A 17,547-nucleotide genomic window follows, 5' to 3' on the forward strand; every position below is an offset into this window, starting at 1 on the left:
AAGTATACAAGTGGACCCAACGCATTTTGGGGGAATAGACTCCCCCTTCCTTAGGGTTGTACTTTTGCACACGCCTATGGGTTAAATATACTTGATCAGCGGCTCTGCAGTATGGCAGCATTTATGGGTGCTACAAAAAATAAAAAATAAAACTTCAAAATTTGAAACTTTGAGTCAAGAGCAGACGCTGACTCTATAAATGTGAAGACAAAAGGGAAAAAAGAGAGGCGCCTCTAAGTGTAAACTGTATTATAGTTTACTATGCTCATAATTGTAGCAACATAAGGTAAAACACAGGAAGGCTCATCAATGATAAAACCCTATGGAATGGCCGCCACTGCACGGCGGGGGACGCTGGAGGAGTCCAGATGTACAGCACTGTCAGGGATGTGGAGCCGGTCAAGACCATCTGTCATCAGAATCGAGGGTTTGAACGCTCCGTGGACTGCAGCCTTAGTGTGGTGACGTCACTGGGGAAGAGATGCAACGCGTTTCCGAGCATGTTTAAATACATTCAAAATTCATATATTTATATTTTTATATTTTTATTTTTAAATCATCTTTAATAATTATATGCATTTTAAATGTATTTGAACTGCTGCTGCTGGGCGCTGTAGTGCCACAATATTCAGAGCCCACCTCCAGGATCCACTTATAAGGCTCCAATAGTCCTCTCCCCTCCAGCTTAAGAAAGGAGCGTGCTTGCCGTTCCAGGCGTTGCGCATGCTCTGAAATGCGTTGCATCTCCCCCCTAGTGTCACCATGGTGACAGTGTGGTCCACGGGGCGTTCCATCCCTTGACCCTGATGACAGACGGTCCCAGCTGACTCTACGTCCCTGACAGTGCTGTACATCCGGACTCTTCCAGTGTCTGCTGCCGTGCAGTGGCGACCATTCCATGATGAGCCTTCCTGTGTTTTACATTATGTGAGTTGCAACAATTATAAGTTTATTAAACTATATTACAGTCTACACCATGGGCGCTCAAACTGTGGCCCTCAAGCTCTTCAGGAACTACAAGTCCCATGAGGCATTGCAGGTACAGTTACAAGCATGACTCCCAAAGGCAGAGGCATGATGGGACTTGTAGCTCCACAACAGCTGGAGGGCCACAGGTGGACCACCCATGGTCTACACTTAGAGGTGCTTCTTTTCTACCCCTTTTGTCTTCACATTTGTAGAGCTGGGAAACTAGCGGCTGTGGCTGCGCCCTAACCAGCAGTGCACCCTAGGCGGCTTCCTGGTTCACCTAGCGGTAGCGCCATCCCTGTCCACCGTGGATCACTTTTGAGAAGGGGCAGCAACAATAGCAGCACATGTGAGCAAGTCCCATGTCTAGGAAATACTTTTTTTTTTAAATCACACATAGGGTTGATTTACTAAAACTGGAGAGTACAAAATCTGGTACAGCTGTGCATAGAAACCAATCAGCTTCCAGGTTTTATTGTCAAAACTGAACAAGCTGAAGTTAGAAGCTGATTGGCTACCATGCACAGCTGCACCAGATTTTGCCTTTTACCAGTTTTAGTAAATCAACCCCCATTGTCTTTTAAGAAACAGGCAGAACTTGCTATGAGAGGGATAAAGGAAAAAAACAAAGGACCAGCAGCAAAGACAAAAGCAACTTTGGAGTCGCACGAGCGTGAACAGAGCCTTATATACACGATCAGAAAATTGTATGAAAATTATTTCTTTCGAATCGATCGTGCGATAATCGGATCGCTAGTACACAGCTGTTGCCAAAGCATAAAGTGTTACTAAACCCACAACAGTAAAATCAGTCTGTATATGCAGTAAAGCATGCTTGTTATATCTGCTATGGAACCTAAGGGGTTAATCCCCGCATTGTGTAAAAAGGCTGTTTGATCCTGTCTTCTCTGATCCTCCCCTCCTTCTACTGTCCCCAATCCATCTGCTGATAGAACAGAGCCATAGGAGTCACTCTGCACATGCTCAGCGTGTTTTGCTAGAGAGTTTTTTTTTCCTTGGAAGGGTGCATGTGATCAGCACAGGGCCAATCAGCACTGTCCAGACAGAGGGTCAGGGGTCCTGCAGCCTCATAGGACAGTCAGAGGAGAATGAAAACTCCTCCTACAAGCTTTAACCAGACACTAATAGAAGTCGCAAAACTGCTATATATACTGCTGATGAGAAAAGGTATTCAGCAGGTTACTAAAATACTAAAATTTCAATTTTCTGTGTACTGTGGGAGACCCATAGGGGTGTGCCGGGTTTGCCTGGGCACACACTAATCATCACCCTGTGTGGTGCAGATTATCCCTGTTTACACCCCTGATATTTCTCCCAAGCCTTCTAACGGGGCTCCTAAAAAAAACTAATAATAAAAAAAATGTAATTGTAAAAAAATAATAAAAGATAAAAGCTACTGACACCGATCTCTGCCCTACTGACACTGTCAGTAGATATGCACATGGACACACACACATATGTGTTTGAGCTTTTGGGGTACACACCCTACTGCAATTGGCTGTGCACACCTAAGGGGAGACCAGATACAGCGGGGAAAATAATTATTTGATCCTCTGCAGATTTTGTAAGTTTGCCCACTTACAAAGAAATGAAGGGTCTATAATTTTTATCATAGGTGTATTTTAAATGATAGAGACAGAATATCAACCAAAAATCCAGAAAAAAAACACATAAAACAAATGTTATAAATTAAATTGCAGTTCAGTGAGTAAAATAAGTATTTTATCCCAAAGCAAAACATGACTTAGTATGTTTCTTGTAGTTGGTGACCAGGTTTGCACACATCTCAGGAGGGATTTTGGTCCACTCTTCTTTACAGATCTTCTCTAAATCCTTAAGGTTTCTTAAAGTTTCTGCTCCCTCCATAAATTTTCTATAGGATTAAGGTCTGGAGACTGGCTAGGCCACTTCATGACCTTAATGTGCTTCTTCATGAGCCTCTCCTTTGTTGCCTTGGCGGTATGTTTTGACCATTGCCATGCTGGAAGACCCATCCACGACCCATATTTAGTGTTCTGGCTGAGGGAAGAAGGTTCTCATCCAAGATTTTACAATATATGGCTCCGTCCATTGGCCCATCAATGCAGCAAAGTCATTTCTCTGTTTCTCTGCTGAACCTTTAGCAGAGAAACAGCCCCAAAGCAATATGTTTCCACCTCCATGCTTGACCGTAGGGATGGTGTTCTTAGTCATAGTCATAGTCAGCATTTTTCTTCCTCCAAACATGGCGAGTCGAGTTTATGCCAAAGAGCTCAATTTTGGTCTCATCTGACCACAGCACTTTCTCCCAATCCGATGTTCATTGGCATGACTGTACATGTGCCTTCATGGAGGAAGGAAAATGCTGACTATGACCCTAAGAACACCATCCCTACAGTCAAACACGGAGGTGGAAACATTATGCTTTGGGGCTGTTTCTCTGCTAAATGTACAGATCGACTTTGTGGCATTGAAGGGCCAATGGACGAGGCCACGTATTGTAAAATCTTGGATGAGAACCTTCATCCCTCAGCCAGAACACTGAAGATGGGTCGTGGATGGGTCCTTTCAGCATGACAATGTCCCAAAACATACCGCCAAGGCAAGAGGTGGATCAAGAAGAAGCACATTAAGGTCAAGGAGTGGCCTAGCCAGTCTCGAGACCTTAATCCTATAGAAAATGTATGGAGGGAGCTGAAACTTCGAGTTGCCAAATGACAGCCAAGAAACCTTAAGGATTTAGAGAAGATCTAACCTTGTTGGCCTAGGCCAAGAGACAGCACTGTTAGTACTTGGTGGAGAAACCCTTCTTGGCAAGCACAGAGGTAAGACTTTTCTTGCAGTTGGTGACCAGGTTTGCACACATCTCAGGAGGGATTTTGGTCCACTCTTCTGTACAGATCTTCTCTAAATCCTTACGGTTTCTTGGCTGTCTCTTGGCAACTCAAAGTTTCATCTCCCTCCATAAGTTTTCTATAGGATTAAGGTCTGGAGACTGGCTAGGCCACTCCGTGACCTTAATGTGCTTCTTCTAGGGATACTCATTTGTTGCATTGGCAGTATGTTTTGGGTCATTGTCATGCTGAAAGACCCATCCATGAGGGAGCAAAAACTTTGAGTTGCCAAGTGACAGCAAAGAAACCGTAAGGATTTAGAGAAGATCTGTAAAGAAGAGTGGACCAAAATCCCTCCTGAGATGTGTGCAAACCTGGTCACCAACTACAAGAAAAAAGGCTATACCTTTGTGCTTGCCAACAAGGGTTTCTCCACCAAGTACTAAGTCATGTTTTGCTTGGGGATCAAATACTTATTTTACTCACTGAACTGCAACTCAATTTATAACATTTGTTTTATGTGTTTTTTTCTGGCTTTTTGGTTGATATTCTGTCTCTATCATTTAAAATACGCCTATGATAAAAAATTTAGACCCTTCATTTCCTTGTAGGTGAGCAAACTTACAAAATCTGAAGGGGATCAAATAATAATTTTCCTCACTGTATAGCTAATGCAGGCTCCTGGGTTTAGTAACACTTTAACTACTTGCTGACCAACCTCCGTCATTATACGGTGACAGGTCGGCTCGCTCCTGCGAATAACCGTAGCTGTACGGCGGTCCCTTTAACAGCTACAGCAGACGCGCGTGTGCTGCCTGAGGTGGTGGGGGAGCCCGTGGCTGAAATGTTCGCCGACCACCCACGATCGTTCCACAGAGAGCCAGAATGGGGATCTGTTAATGTAAATAAACAGATCCCCGTTCTGACAGGGAGGTTCAGAGTGATCGTCTGTTCCTAGTGATTAGGAACAGAGATCTCCCTCTACTCCCAGTCAGTCCCCTCCCCCCACAGTTAGAAACACCTCCCAGTGAACAAATTTAACCCCTTGATCGCCCCTAGTGTTAACCCCTTCCCTGCCAGTGTCATTTATACAGTAAGCAGTGCATTTTTATAGCCCTGATCAGTGTATAAATGTCATTGGTCCCAAAAAAAGGTGAAAAGTGTCCGATCTGTCTGCCGCAATGTCGCAGTCCCGCTAAAAATCGCTGATCACCGCCATTACTAGTAAAAAAAACAAAAAATAATATAAAAAAATGTCATAAATCTATCCCTTATTTTGTAGACGCTATAACTTTTGCGCAAACCAATCAATATACGCTTATTGCGATTTTTTTTACCAAAAATATGTAGAAGAATACATATCGGCCTAAACTGATGAAGAAATTTGTTTTTGAGGTATTTAGGCTACTTTCACACTGGGGCGGGCGGGCGTCGGCGGAAGAGCGGTGCTATTTTTAGCGGCGCTTTACCGTCATTTTTGCGGTGCTTTTCGGCCACTAGCGGGACAGTTTTGACCCCCGCTAGACAATTTTGAAAAATAACACTATAATTTTTACATTTTGCTATAATGAGGCTACTTTCACACTGAGGCGCTTTACAGGCGCCTCAGTGTGAAAAAAATAAAAATAAAATGGCGCCTGGATAGCGCCTGTAAAGAGCCTCTCCTGTCTCCCCGGTGTGAAAGCCCGAGTAAAAAAAAGTCCTGCAAGCAGCATCTTTGCAGCGCTGTAGGGGCGCTGTATACACCACTTCTAAAGTGCCCCTGCCCATTGAAATCAATAGGGCAACGCTGCCAAACTGCCGGCAAAGCGCCGGCAAAGCGCCAGCAAAGCACTTTGCCAGCGGTGACTTTTTTTTTACCGCCCTGCAAGCGCACCGCTCCAGTGTGAAAGCACTTGGGCTTTCAGACAAGAGAGGCTCTTTACAGGCGTTATCCACGCGCTATTTTATTTTTATTTTTTCACACTGAGGCGCCTGTAAAGCGCCTCAGTGTGAAAGTAGCCTCATTATAGCAAAATGTAAAAATTATAGTTTTATTTTTTTTAGTCTTTTTTTGTTTATAGCGCAAAAAAAAAAAAAAAAAAAAAAACGTGATCAAATACCACCAAAAGAAAGCTCTATTTGTGCGAAAATAAGGACATTCATTTTGTTTGGGTACAGCGTTACGTGACCGCGCAATTATCAGTTAAAGCGACGCAGTGCCGAATCGCTAAAAAATTGCCTGGTCATTAAGGGGGCTAAATCCTTCCGGTCTTTAAGTGGTTAATTGAACAAGTTGAAGTTAGAAGCTGATTGGCTCTCATGCACAGCTGCACCAGATTTTGCACTCTCCGGTTTTAGTAAATGGACCCCATGGGGACAGTTATCAGCACATAGAAAGTGTAGCTAAGCAGAATGAAGTTCCTCTTGCAATCTCCATTAGCAGTTTAGGAAGAACCTGAACAAAGATCTTCATAAATTGGATGACCAGTTATTATTTTAACACAAACTCTGTTATAACAAAGAAATAAATATCAATGACTTTTTGCAATGGCATCAACCTGTTAAAAAAATAAATTAAAAAAAAAAAAAGATTTTTTTAGCGATTTGGCTTTTCCCATCTCCTTTAATGTTGCAGACTTTCACTGTCTCGTGGTGACAGGTAGGTGGCAGCAATAGCACACCAGTTGGCTGCCTTTCCTTTATTCAAAGACATCAAGTGTTAATGCAATTGACCAATCAGTGCTAAGATGATGGGAGGTAATTGGGTAATTGTATTTTATTCATCACAAGCAGAGGAAAAAAAAAAAAGAAGAAAAAAGTGGCAGAGGGAGAGAGAGAGAGAGAGAGAGGGAGAGATAGAGAGAGAAAAAATAGAATAAGGGAAAAATCAGAGGAAAAAAAAAAAGGTTCAGTGAGAAGGAAGGAGGGAGGGTGAGGAGGTAACCCTCCTTGGATGGGAAATTGCATTAAAGAGTTATTGCTGGACCTACACACATTGAGGAGGCACTACTGCAAGCAATGTGCTTTTGACTTGGATCTACAAGCAGGTTGTGCTGCTGCTGCTGCAAATTAAAGATCTGTATTATTATTATTATTTTGTATATAATGATGGGGGTAAGAGAAACACAAGGACCCCTGCAAGAAGAGGAATGAGCAGCAGCATCTTCCAGCACAGCAGCCACCAGCGCAGCATCCTCCAGGATCGTGGTACCCAAGTGATGGGCAACTCAATGCATCTCCACCAAACGTGTTCTTCTTCTCATCATCTCCATGGAGGGCTGTAGCAAAGATCCGAGGCACTGTGACCATCTCACTCATCATCACCAAGCTCCCTGAAAATGGAAATAGCCATTGCTCTCCTACATTGAGGATTTTTTTTTTTTATTTCATTTTATTATTATTTTTTTTTTCTTTATGTGCAAAACTCATCAAAAGGGATGATCAGCAAAGCACCCATTCACCAGGTGATCCCATACCAGGCTTGATGGATTTATGGCAAGCATCTACGACTGAATGTGATATCATGAAATTGCAGAGGAGGCTGTGGAGCTGGGGGAGGCTGCTGAGCTGTGCCTGGAGTTTGAGCACCAGGATTCCTGGATCCGACAATTAAAAAAAAAGGGGGGTGAGCTCCAATGCCAAGCTGCACTGGGCTGTGATTGGAAATTTAATCAGTTTTTTATTTTTATTTATTTTTTTGGAGGAAAAAAAAAAAAGGGGGGGGGAGAAAGTTTTTTTTTTATTTTGCTACTTGGGTTGGACACACAAGCAAGCCTGTGATTGATGCTTTACAAGGAACCTGTGGGATGACCATGAAGGCTGCTGGCTTACTGTGGACCCAGGGTGGATTTTATTGTCGGCAGCGTCGCTTGGCAGCTGCAAGGGGCGCCCGGGCGGAGGTGAGGAGCTGGCCCATCACAGGCGATTCAGCACCTTGGCCAGGGAAAGTTTGAAGAGCTCGCTGGTGTTGCTGTCCCAGCTCTTTCACTCTCTCCCTCCCTTCTCTACCCCCCACTACACTTCTTCTTTTCACTGTGCAAATTCAGTGTGAAATGAGCCTGACTTTGCAGGCATAGTTTGGTAGGAACACTTCGGTCTGGGATAATACTGAGCAAGGCATGGATGCTGGCTTTGCTGCCTGGGTGCAATCTGCAAATTGTCGACTCTGATCGTCTCTGTTAGGAGCTTCTCCTCTTTTTCACACAGTGAGTACTTCTCTTTATTTATTTTTTTAAAGGGGGTGATTTATACTGGGGGTTGGCAGTGTTTTATACTAGGAATGGGGGTGCTTTTTACTGGGAATGGGGGTGCTTTATACTAGGGGTTGGGGGTGCTTTATACTAGGGGTTGGGGTGCTTTATACTAGGGGTTGGGGGTGCTTTTTACTAGGGGTTGGGGGTGCTTTATATTAGAGACTGGATGTGCTTTAAACTGGAAATGGGAGAGCTTTATACTGGGAATGGGGGTGCTTTATACTAGGTGTTGGGGTGCTTTATAGTAGGGGCTGGTAGTGCTTTATACTGGGGATGGTAGGAGCTTTATACTAAGGGTTGGGGTGCTTTATTCTGGAGATGGGGGTGCTTAATCCTGGGAAGAGGGGCACTTCATAATGGTGATGGAGGTGTTTTATACTAGAGATATGGTGGTTAATACTGGGAATAAGGCTTCTTCATATTGGGAATAGGGGTGCTTCATTTATTGCAGCCTTTACATTCAATAAGTGTGCTTCTCTTTTATGTGTAGCCTTTGAGGGTTTTAACCCTTGCTGCTTCCTCTACACCTGTAGGCTGCACTGCATTGGAAATACATGTATGGCAGAAACACTGCAGATGATCATTAGCACAGAGGCTCAGAATAGTGGGGTAGTTGTAACTGTGCCCCCCCCCCTGTCTGCCAGTCTTCCAGGGAGGATGGGCAGTGGATGGCAAGGCTGAAATTACCATAGCCAGCAACAATGCCCAGTTGTAGTTGAGCATAAAACTATAAAAGGTGCTAGTTCAGATTTTAATGGATTTTAGAAGATGTAACCTATAGGATAATATGTCCTGAGTAATACTGAATTGATGTGTGTGTGTGTGTGTGTGTGTGTGTGTGTATATATATGTGTGTGTGTATATATACAGTATATATATATATATATATATATATATATATATATATATATATATATATATATATATATATATATACATAAACGTATCCCTCTCTCATTCCCAGATATACATGAATAATAAAGGTAGCCAGCATAATGTAGTACTCTCTCTCTCTCTCTCTCTCTCTCTCTCTATATATATATATATATATATACAGTATATATATACATACAGTATACTGTGTACCTGGTGTGAGATAGGATATATCTCTCATTTTCACTCTCCCTTTCATCTCTCTCTTTCTTTTTACCTCTCTCTCTATATACTGTATACATTCTATGTATCTAGTGTCATGTAGTTTTCTATGTATCTAGTGTAATGTAGTATCTCCCTCTATCCTATTTATGTTATATTATATTAACATATGGTTTATACTTTTGCACTTTTAATTGTATTTATACTCATTTCATTCAGTAACACATTACATAAACAAGGATAGATAGATAGATAGATAGATAGATAGATAGATAGATAGATAGATAGATGCTGAGGGATTTAATTGCCTTGAAAATAAATTGCCTTTAAAAATAAAAATAAAAAACGACAGAATTTTTCACGTCATTCATCATTTGTAAGCTGGACGGTGTACAGTTTTTCCTAGCTGCATGCTGTTGACTGTAAGAAGCCATTGACCCGGTGCCATACAGAAAATCCTAAGAGATTAAAGAATTTGTAGCTGGCACCCCTTCTGAAAGAGCCCGCTTCCTAATAGGTGGTGGAATGCAGTGAGGGAGTAAGCCTTTTTGTTGCCATTTCCATTGTGCGACTCGGGATCAGCATTCCTGAGGTTGACATGCACCCCCTGAGAGGACCCTTTTAATTTGGCCTTTGTGCTGGAGCTCCCTCCTGCCTTTGCTCTTTCCTCTCGGAGCAGCGTGTGAACTGAATTCATTTGTTGTGTTGCAGGACGAGGCAAGGTTTCAGGGTTGGAGACCCAACTTGGATAGGCTAGTCCAATTTGGTCCACACCAATGAATTATTGTTGTAGTAGATTGTGTAATTTCAGGGGCAAGCCTTTATGGGGTAATTACTGCGGTGACCAGAGGCATCTGTCTTGACAGAACACTGGGGGGGTTCATGTCTATGCATTAACATAAACGTTGCCTGGGTTTAAAGAATGCGTAAGATTTATGAGGCAGAATTGACATTTTTCACATGGCCTGATTTGGCCAAAAGCCAGTACCTGGGGCACCAGTGGGCCGCATTGACCGACCAATCTCATTCTTAGCATAATGAGTGAAAACTCTCTCTTGGCCAGTCATTAATAAGTCATTTGGTTTGCATGTTGAAGAGCACTAGTCTTGATAGAGAAATGCCATGTTAGTGTTATTTGGTATTGTTTTCTGTTGTATCCTTTTTAAAAAAAAAAAAAACACTGGCCTTTAAAAACTGTTACATTGTTGTAATGCATCTTAATAAATGTAACAAATTGATGCGTTTATTTACTTACAAAGGGAGAGTTAATATTATGGGTTCCAGTGCATTGTACCCTTACAAACTTTGCTAATGGTTCGCTCCTTTTGGTGGCACGTCATTGCTTTCTAAAATGATGCTGGTATCTGAGTTGATGGTTGTCAACTAATGAGGTATGGGGGGGCCTCAACTGCAGCCCCTGACATTGCCAAAAGGTCCAGAAAATGTTCTGTATGGGTAATATAGAGAGGACTGTCAGACTGTAAACATATAGGAGGAAATGATGGCCATAGACTGTAGACATGCTACAGGTTTGGTTGGAGACTAAGGACATTCTCCAGAAGACAGTGAGAGACTGAGGACATGCTATATTAGTCTTGGAGAGCTCATTGCTATGACCACTTATCAAATGAATGCTCCCACTCCCATTATAGATTGCCAAGGTCTACAGGCTGCCCAGAAAGAACCAAAGGGCACCTTGTGGCTCTTAGTAGGACACCGGGGGTCTACAGAAAACATTTATTAAGAGTTAGCAAGACAATGAGAGACAAGGGACATGTTACATGAGTCTAGCAAAGCTCATTCCTATTACCCATTTACAAAGCAATGCTTCTTTTTCTACAATAGTTTTATGTGGTCCATGGGCCGCATAAGAAGTACCGAAGGGCCATATGTGGCACTTTGCAAATTGGCCATCAGAGGTCTACAGAAAAACAAAAAAAATTGTAAGAATTAGTTAGACATTGAGAGTCCAGGGACCTGTTACATGAGTCTAAAGGAGCTCATTGCTATTATCCCTTTACAAATTCCCCCACTCTCATGTTAGATTGGTGGCATCATATGGCCACACAAGAAGAATCAAAAGGCCACATTTGCTCCTCAGGTTGCAGGTTGGGTACCAGGGGTCCACAGAAAATATTTATTGTGAGAATTAGTAAGACAAAGAGAGACCAGGGACATGTTACATGAGTCTATCAGAGCTCATTACTATTAGCCTTTCACAAATCAATGCTCCTCCTTTTAGATTGCAGTGGTCCAAAGGCCACATAAGAAGAACCAACAGGCCACACTTTGGGAACCAGGGGTCTACTGAAAACATTTATTGTAAGAACTGGCAAGACAATGAGAGACCAGGGGCATGTTACATGAGTCTAGCAGAGCTTGTTGCTATTACCCCTTCACACATCAATGCTTCTACTCCTACTATAGATTGCTGGGGTCCAAAGGCCACATAAGAAAACCCAAAGGGCCATAGGCTGGGAACCAGGGGTCTACTGAAAACATTGTAAGAATTGGCAAGACAATGAGAAACTAAGGACATGTTACATGAGTCTAGCAAAGCTCATTGCTATTGCCCCTTTACAAACCAATGCTCCCACTCCAACTATAGAGTGCTGGTCCAAGGGCCAAATAAGAAGAACCAAAGGGCCACAGGTTGGAAACCAGAGGTGTAGTGAAATCATTTATTGTATTAATTGGCAGGACAATGAGAAACTAGGGACATGTTACATGAGTCTAGCAGAACTTCTTGCTATTGTCCCTTCACAAATGAATGTTCCTACTTCTACTATAGATTGCTGGGGTCCAAGGGCCACATAAAAGGGGTCAACTGAAAACATTTGTGGTAAGAACTGGCAAGATAATAAGAGATTAGGGACATGGTACATGAGTCTAGCAGAGCCTGTTGCTGTTACCCCTTTACAAACCAGTGCTCCCTCTATACATTGCTGAGGTCCAAGGGCCACATAAAAGGGGTCTACTGAAAACATTTATGGTAAGAACTGGCAAGATAATAAAAGACTATGGACATGTTACATAAGTCTAGCAGAGCTTGTTGCTGTTACCCCTTTACAAACCAACGTTCCCACTCCCACTTTAGATTGCTGGGATTCAAGGGCTGCCCAAGAATTACCATAGGGCTGCATGTGGCCTCTGGGCCACAGGTTGGGCACCAGGGGTCTGTAGAAAGAATTCATTGTAAGAATTAGCAAGATAATGAGACCGGGATATGTTGCATGAGTCTAGTAGAGCTTGTTGCTATTACTCCTTCACAAATCAATGCTCCCACTCCTACTATAGATTGCTGGGGTCCAAGGGCCATATAAGAAGAGGGGTCTATTGAAAACATTTATTGTAAGAACTGGCAAGATAATAAGAGACTATGGACATGTTACATGACTCTAGCAGGGCTTGTTGCTTTTACCCCTTTACAAACCAATGCTCCCACTCCCACTATAGATTGGAGAGATCCAAGGGCTGCCCAAGAACTACCATAGGGCTGCATGTGGCCTCTGGGCCACAGGTTGGGCACCAGGGGTCTGCAGAATTAGCAAGATAATGAGACTTGGGACATGTTACACGAGTCTAATAGAGCTTGTTGCTATTACCCCTTCACAAATCAATGCTTCTACTCCTACCATAGATTGCTGGGGTCCAAAGGCCACATAAGAGCCGATTGGCCATAGGTTGGGAACCAGTGGTCTACTGAAAACATTTATAGTAAGAAATGGCAACACAATAAGTGACTAGGGACATGTTAAATGAGTCTAGCAGAGCTTATGGCTATTACCCCTTCACAAATCAATGCTCCCATTCCTACTATAGATTGCTGGGATCCAAGGGCTGCCCAAGAACTACCATAGGGCTGCATGTGGCCTCTGGGCCACAGGTTGGGCACCAGAGGTCTGCAGAAAGCATTCATTGTAAGAATTAGCAAAATAATGAGACTGGGGACATGTTACATGAGTCTAGTAGAGCTTGTTGCTGTTACCTCTTCACAAATCAATGCTTCTACTCCTATCATAGATTGCTGGGGTCCAAGGACCACATAAGAAGAACCAATTGGCCATAGGTTGGGAACCAGTGGTCTACTGAAAACATTTATAGTAAGAAATGGCAACACAATAAGTGACTAGGGACATGTTAAATGAGTCTAGCAGAGCTTATTGCTATTACCCCTTCACAAATCAAAGCTCTCACTCCTACTATTGATTGCTGGGGTCCAAGGGCCATATAAGAAGAGGGGTCTATTGAAAATGTTTATTGTAACAACTGGCAAGATAATAAGAGACTGTGGGCATGTTACATAAGTCTAGCAGAGCTTGTAGCTATTACCTATTTACAAAGCAATGCTACTATTTCTACTATAGATTGCTGGGGTCCAAGGGCCACATAAAAGGGGTCTACTGAAAACATTTATGGTAAGAACTGGCAACATAATAAGAGACTATGGACATGTTTCATAAGTCTAGCAGGGCTTGTTGCTGTTACCCCTTTACAAACCAATGCTCCCACTATAGATTGCTGGGATCCAAGGGCTGCCCAAGAACTACCATAGGGCTGCATGTGGCCTCTGGGCCACAGGTTGGGTACCAGGGGTCTGCAGAAAGCATTCATTGTAAGAATTAGCAAGATAATGAGACCGGGATATGTGACAACATGAGTCTAGTAGAGCTTTCTGCTATTACCCCTTCACAAATCAATGCTCCCACTCCAACTATAGATTGCTGGGTAAAAGGGCCACACAAGCAGTATCATAAGGCTGTCTGTGGCCCTCAGGCTGCAGGTTGGGCTTCAGGGACGTACAGAAAACATTCATTGTAAGAATTAGCTAATACATAGTCCGGTTCCTTATCAAACCCTGACTTCTGTTACCAAACACGTTTCCTGTGGAGAGGCGTGGTTACTTATCACTAGATCCTAGCTAGCAAGGTTCTTTATCCACAGCAGGCCAATTCATTAAAAATGACCACCCCATTCACTGTCATAGTACCAGTTTCCCATAAGCCTAATTCAAAAATAATTTAGAGTTACAGCAACCCATCACAATCTATACGCTGTACTAATCAGAAAATTCTTATTGGCCTTGCACTACAGAAGAAGCACTTATTTTCTGAATAAGACTAAAAGCATCCGTGGGCTTTTAAGAAACTGTATGTTTAACACTTTGGGAAAGAACGCAGAACACGGCCTCCGAATGTGTGATAATGTCTTTACTAGCCGCAAGCACAAAACACGAGGCAGGTGCAAAAAACAGCAAAATCCGGCAATGCCTTACAGGGCTGGATCATTTCAACAGATGAATGCTGGGAAAAATCTGACTACGCATCCAAATTCACAAACCCTTTTGAAGTTTCTTAATGAATTGAGAATTCTGAACTGATCTAGCCTATGGTGTCTGATTCTGAGCCCACCCGTGTGTCATATAAATGGAGAGCACTGAAAACAGTTTTGAACCTCTAGTTTGGGATTTTTAAGGCAATTAAAAAACAAAAATGTGTACAACAATAAAAATGTGCAACCAAAATATATATATTTTTAATATATATTTTTATATATTTATTTTATATATTTATTTTATATTTATATATATTTATTTTATATATAGGCGATTGTTTATTAGGAGTTCGGTGAGTGCAATTCCTATAGGGAGTGGAATCACATGGTGTGGTGATGGTGGAACATCTCTTCAGTGATATGAACTGTCTTTTATTGTGAGAAATTACCCAACACCAGGACTGTCACATTTTTAAATTTTAAATACCATATATACCCAAGTATAAGCCGGCCCAAATATAAGCTTTTTTAACACAAAAAACTGGGAAAACTTATTGACTCGAGTATAAGCCTAGGGTGAGAAATGTGCAGCTACTGTAAGTAGAAAAGAGGGTCAACAATGCCCATTTGCAGCCTCACTGTGCCCATTTGCAGCCATAGGTCCCCTGAACTTCAAACTCGGTAGTTAAGGGTTCCTAGATGCCCCCTAGCTGCAGCCAAAATTTGGGGTCTCTGAACCCAAATGGTCCCGAAATGACATTGCTGCAGATGGACACAGTTGACCGACTTTGGGGGTTCCCGTATCTTGGGGCCACTTGGTGCTAGGAACCCCAAATTTGGTGTGCAAACCCAGCGGAACTAGCACTACAACATATCCCAAGTTTGGGTTCCTAGCACCAAGTGGCCCCGAGATATGGGGCCCCAAGTTCGGTTTGGAAAATGTCAAGCACTTTTCTTCAGCAGAGAATGAAATGTGCTGAAGAAAAAATGTGCTGAAAAACTCAGCTTATACTCGAGTATATACGGTAGTTTGGTTTTGCTTATACGTTCTTTTATTTAATTTTTTTATTTTTATTTTCTATTTTATGAATTTTTGTTTTTTTGAGCGCTGCTTAAGCTGGAAAGAACCTACCCTCTTGGAACTTTTTTGCCTTCTCTTTAAATATATATATATATGCACTCATTTATTTGTCCTTTGGGTTTAGCACAGATATCCTGCTATACATGATGAAAACCAAAAAAATGATTTGAAATATTATTTTTATTAAAAAAAAGTTTATTTTAACATTATCAATTGATAAAGAAGATAGAGAATGTCAACATATGTACATGATTATACAAAAATTAAAAACATGGCATGATATTTGTAGGTTTGAATGGTTTAGAAGTGGTGTTTCCCTACTACTTGCTGGACTACCATCAGTGGAATGGAACGGATGGTGATTAGAAGAGGGATATCAGAAATTATAAATGGAGAGCACAGCTTATGCTGGAGCAGAGCAAGGAATGCACCCACTATAACACCCTCTATAACCCTCTATAAGGCCCCATTCACACTAGCGCGTTTTTTGATGCATTTTGCATTTTGCAGAAATGCACGGGAATTTTTTAACATGGGTTCCTATGGAACATGTTCACATCAATGCTTTTTTGTATCTCTGCGTTTTTGGAAAGGGTCGGGGACTTTTTTTCATGCAAAAAGCAGCGTTTTGCATGTAATGGATTTCAATGGACAAGCATCAAAAACGCAAGTGCACCGTTTTTGCAGCGTTTTTGCAGCGTTTTTGGTGCGTTTTTGGTGCGTTTTTGCCGTTTTTTTTATTTATTTTTTTTTGTAATTTTTTTTTAAGACTGTAAAAAAAAATGAAAAAAAAAAAAAACGCAAAACGCAAATCACGGCAAAAACGCGGCAAAAACGTGGCAAAAACGCGGCAAAAACGCGGCTCAAAAACGTGGCAAGCATGAAAAAAAAACCTCCAAAAACGCTCAAAAGCAACATGCATAGGTGTGAATCGAGCCTTACACAGGAGCTAAGCCCCACCCCCTCTCTATTGTAATGGCCAATTTAGGTATAAAACGTGTGCTCATCTTTTCAACATCTGTTTTCAGTTTAATGAAAGCCTTTGAAGTTCCATAAGCTTTAGCTGTGCTTGATGTAGGTGTAATATAAACAAAGTTAACAGTTAGTGAAGGGTTCCATGGATTGTGCGGTACGCACCCAATGGTGGCGATACAAACTTTGATAAATGATCGATTTATTTTCTGATTGGTCTGTTTTGATAGGAATACTAGATCCATAGTCAACAACCCATTGGATCGATATGACACACATGGGAATGCAAAATATGATTGTAACTTACAATCATAAGCTATCGGTCGCATCCTTGTTTCCACCATGTATTCTAATAATTCGATCAATTGAAATACAATTGTATTGATGAACAAAGTATCTCGGTGCTGTCGGATCAATGCACAACAATTGATCATTTTCTGTCCTGGCTGATAGACTCAGATTGATCGAATTCAGTTTAAATTGTTCAGAAGGGAAGGGTTGTTTGATCGTTTGTGGATTTGATTGTTTTGATCGACTTACACACTGGTTGGATAAAAAAAAAATTACATATATATACATATGTATATTATTATTATTATTCAGGATTTATGTAGGGCCAACAGTTTACGCAGCGCTTTACAATATAAAAGGGAGACAATACAGTTATAATACAATAAAATACAAGAGGATTAAGAGGGCCCTGCTCAGAAGAGCTTACAATCTAACAGGTATATATATATATATATATTATATTGCCAAAAGTATTGGGACACCTGCCTTTACACACATGAACTTTAATGGCATCCCAGTCTTAGTCCGTAGGGTACAATATTGAGTTGGCCCACCCTTTGCAGCTATAACAGCTTCAACTCTTCTAGGAAGGCTGTCCACAAGGTTTAGGAGTGTGTCTAAGCAAGGTCCATAAAGACATGGATGAGCGAGTTTGGGGTGGAGGAACTTGACTGGCCTGCACAGATTCCTGAACTCAACCCGATAGAACACCTTTGGGATGAATTAGAGCGGAGACTTCTTGTCCACATCAGTGCCTGACCTCACAAATGCACTTCTGGAAAAATGGTCAAACATT

General features: G+C 41.8%; 1 protein-coding gene across 7 annotated transcripts in view; it reads left to right on the forward strand.

The window, feature by feature from the left end:
- Window positions 1-17,547, forward strand: part of LRRC4C (leucine rich repeat containing 4C) — a 1,257,118-nt gene that overhangs the window by 983,160 nt on the left and 256,411 nt on the right. The window contains exon 1 of one of the 7 annotated variants that reach the window (XM_073604178.1): window positions 6,012-7,990. The exons of the other annotated variants lie outside the window; for them this stretch is intronic. The gene's annotated coding sequence lies outside the window, so the exon portion shown is untranslated. Of the gene's footprint in view, window positions 1-6,011; window positions 7,991-17,547 lie in introns of those variants that run through there. 7 annotated transcript variants of the gene reach the window in all.

The sequence above is a fragment of the Aquarana catesbeiana genome, linkage group LG11 (assembly GCF_042186555.1).
Source record: "Aquarana catesbeiana isolate 2022-GZ linkage group LG11, ASM4218655v1, whole genome shotgun sequence".
Taxonomy (NCBI): Eukaryota; Metazoa; Chordata; class Amphibia; order Anura; family Ranidae; genus Aquarana; species Aquarana catesbeiana.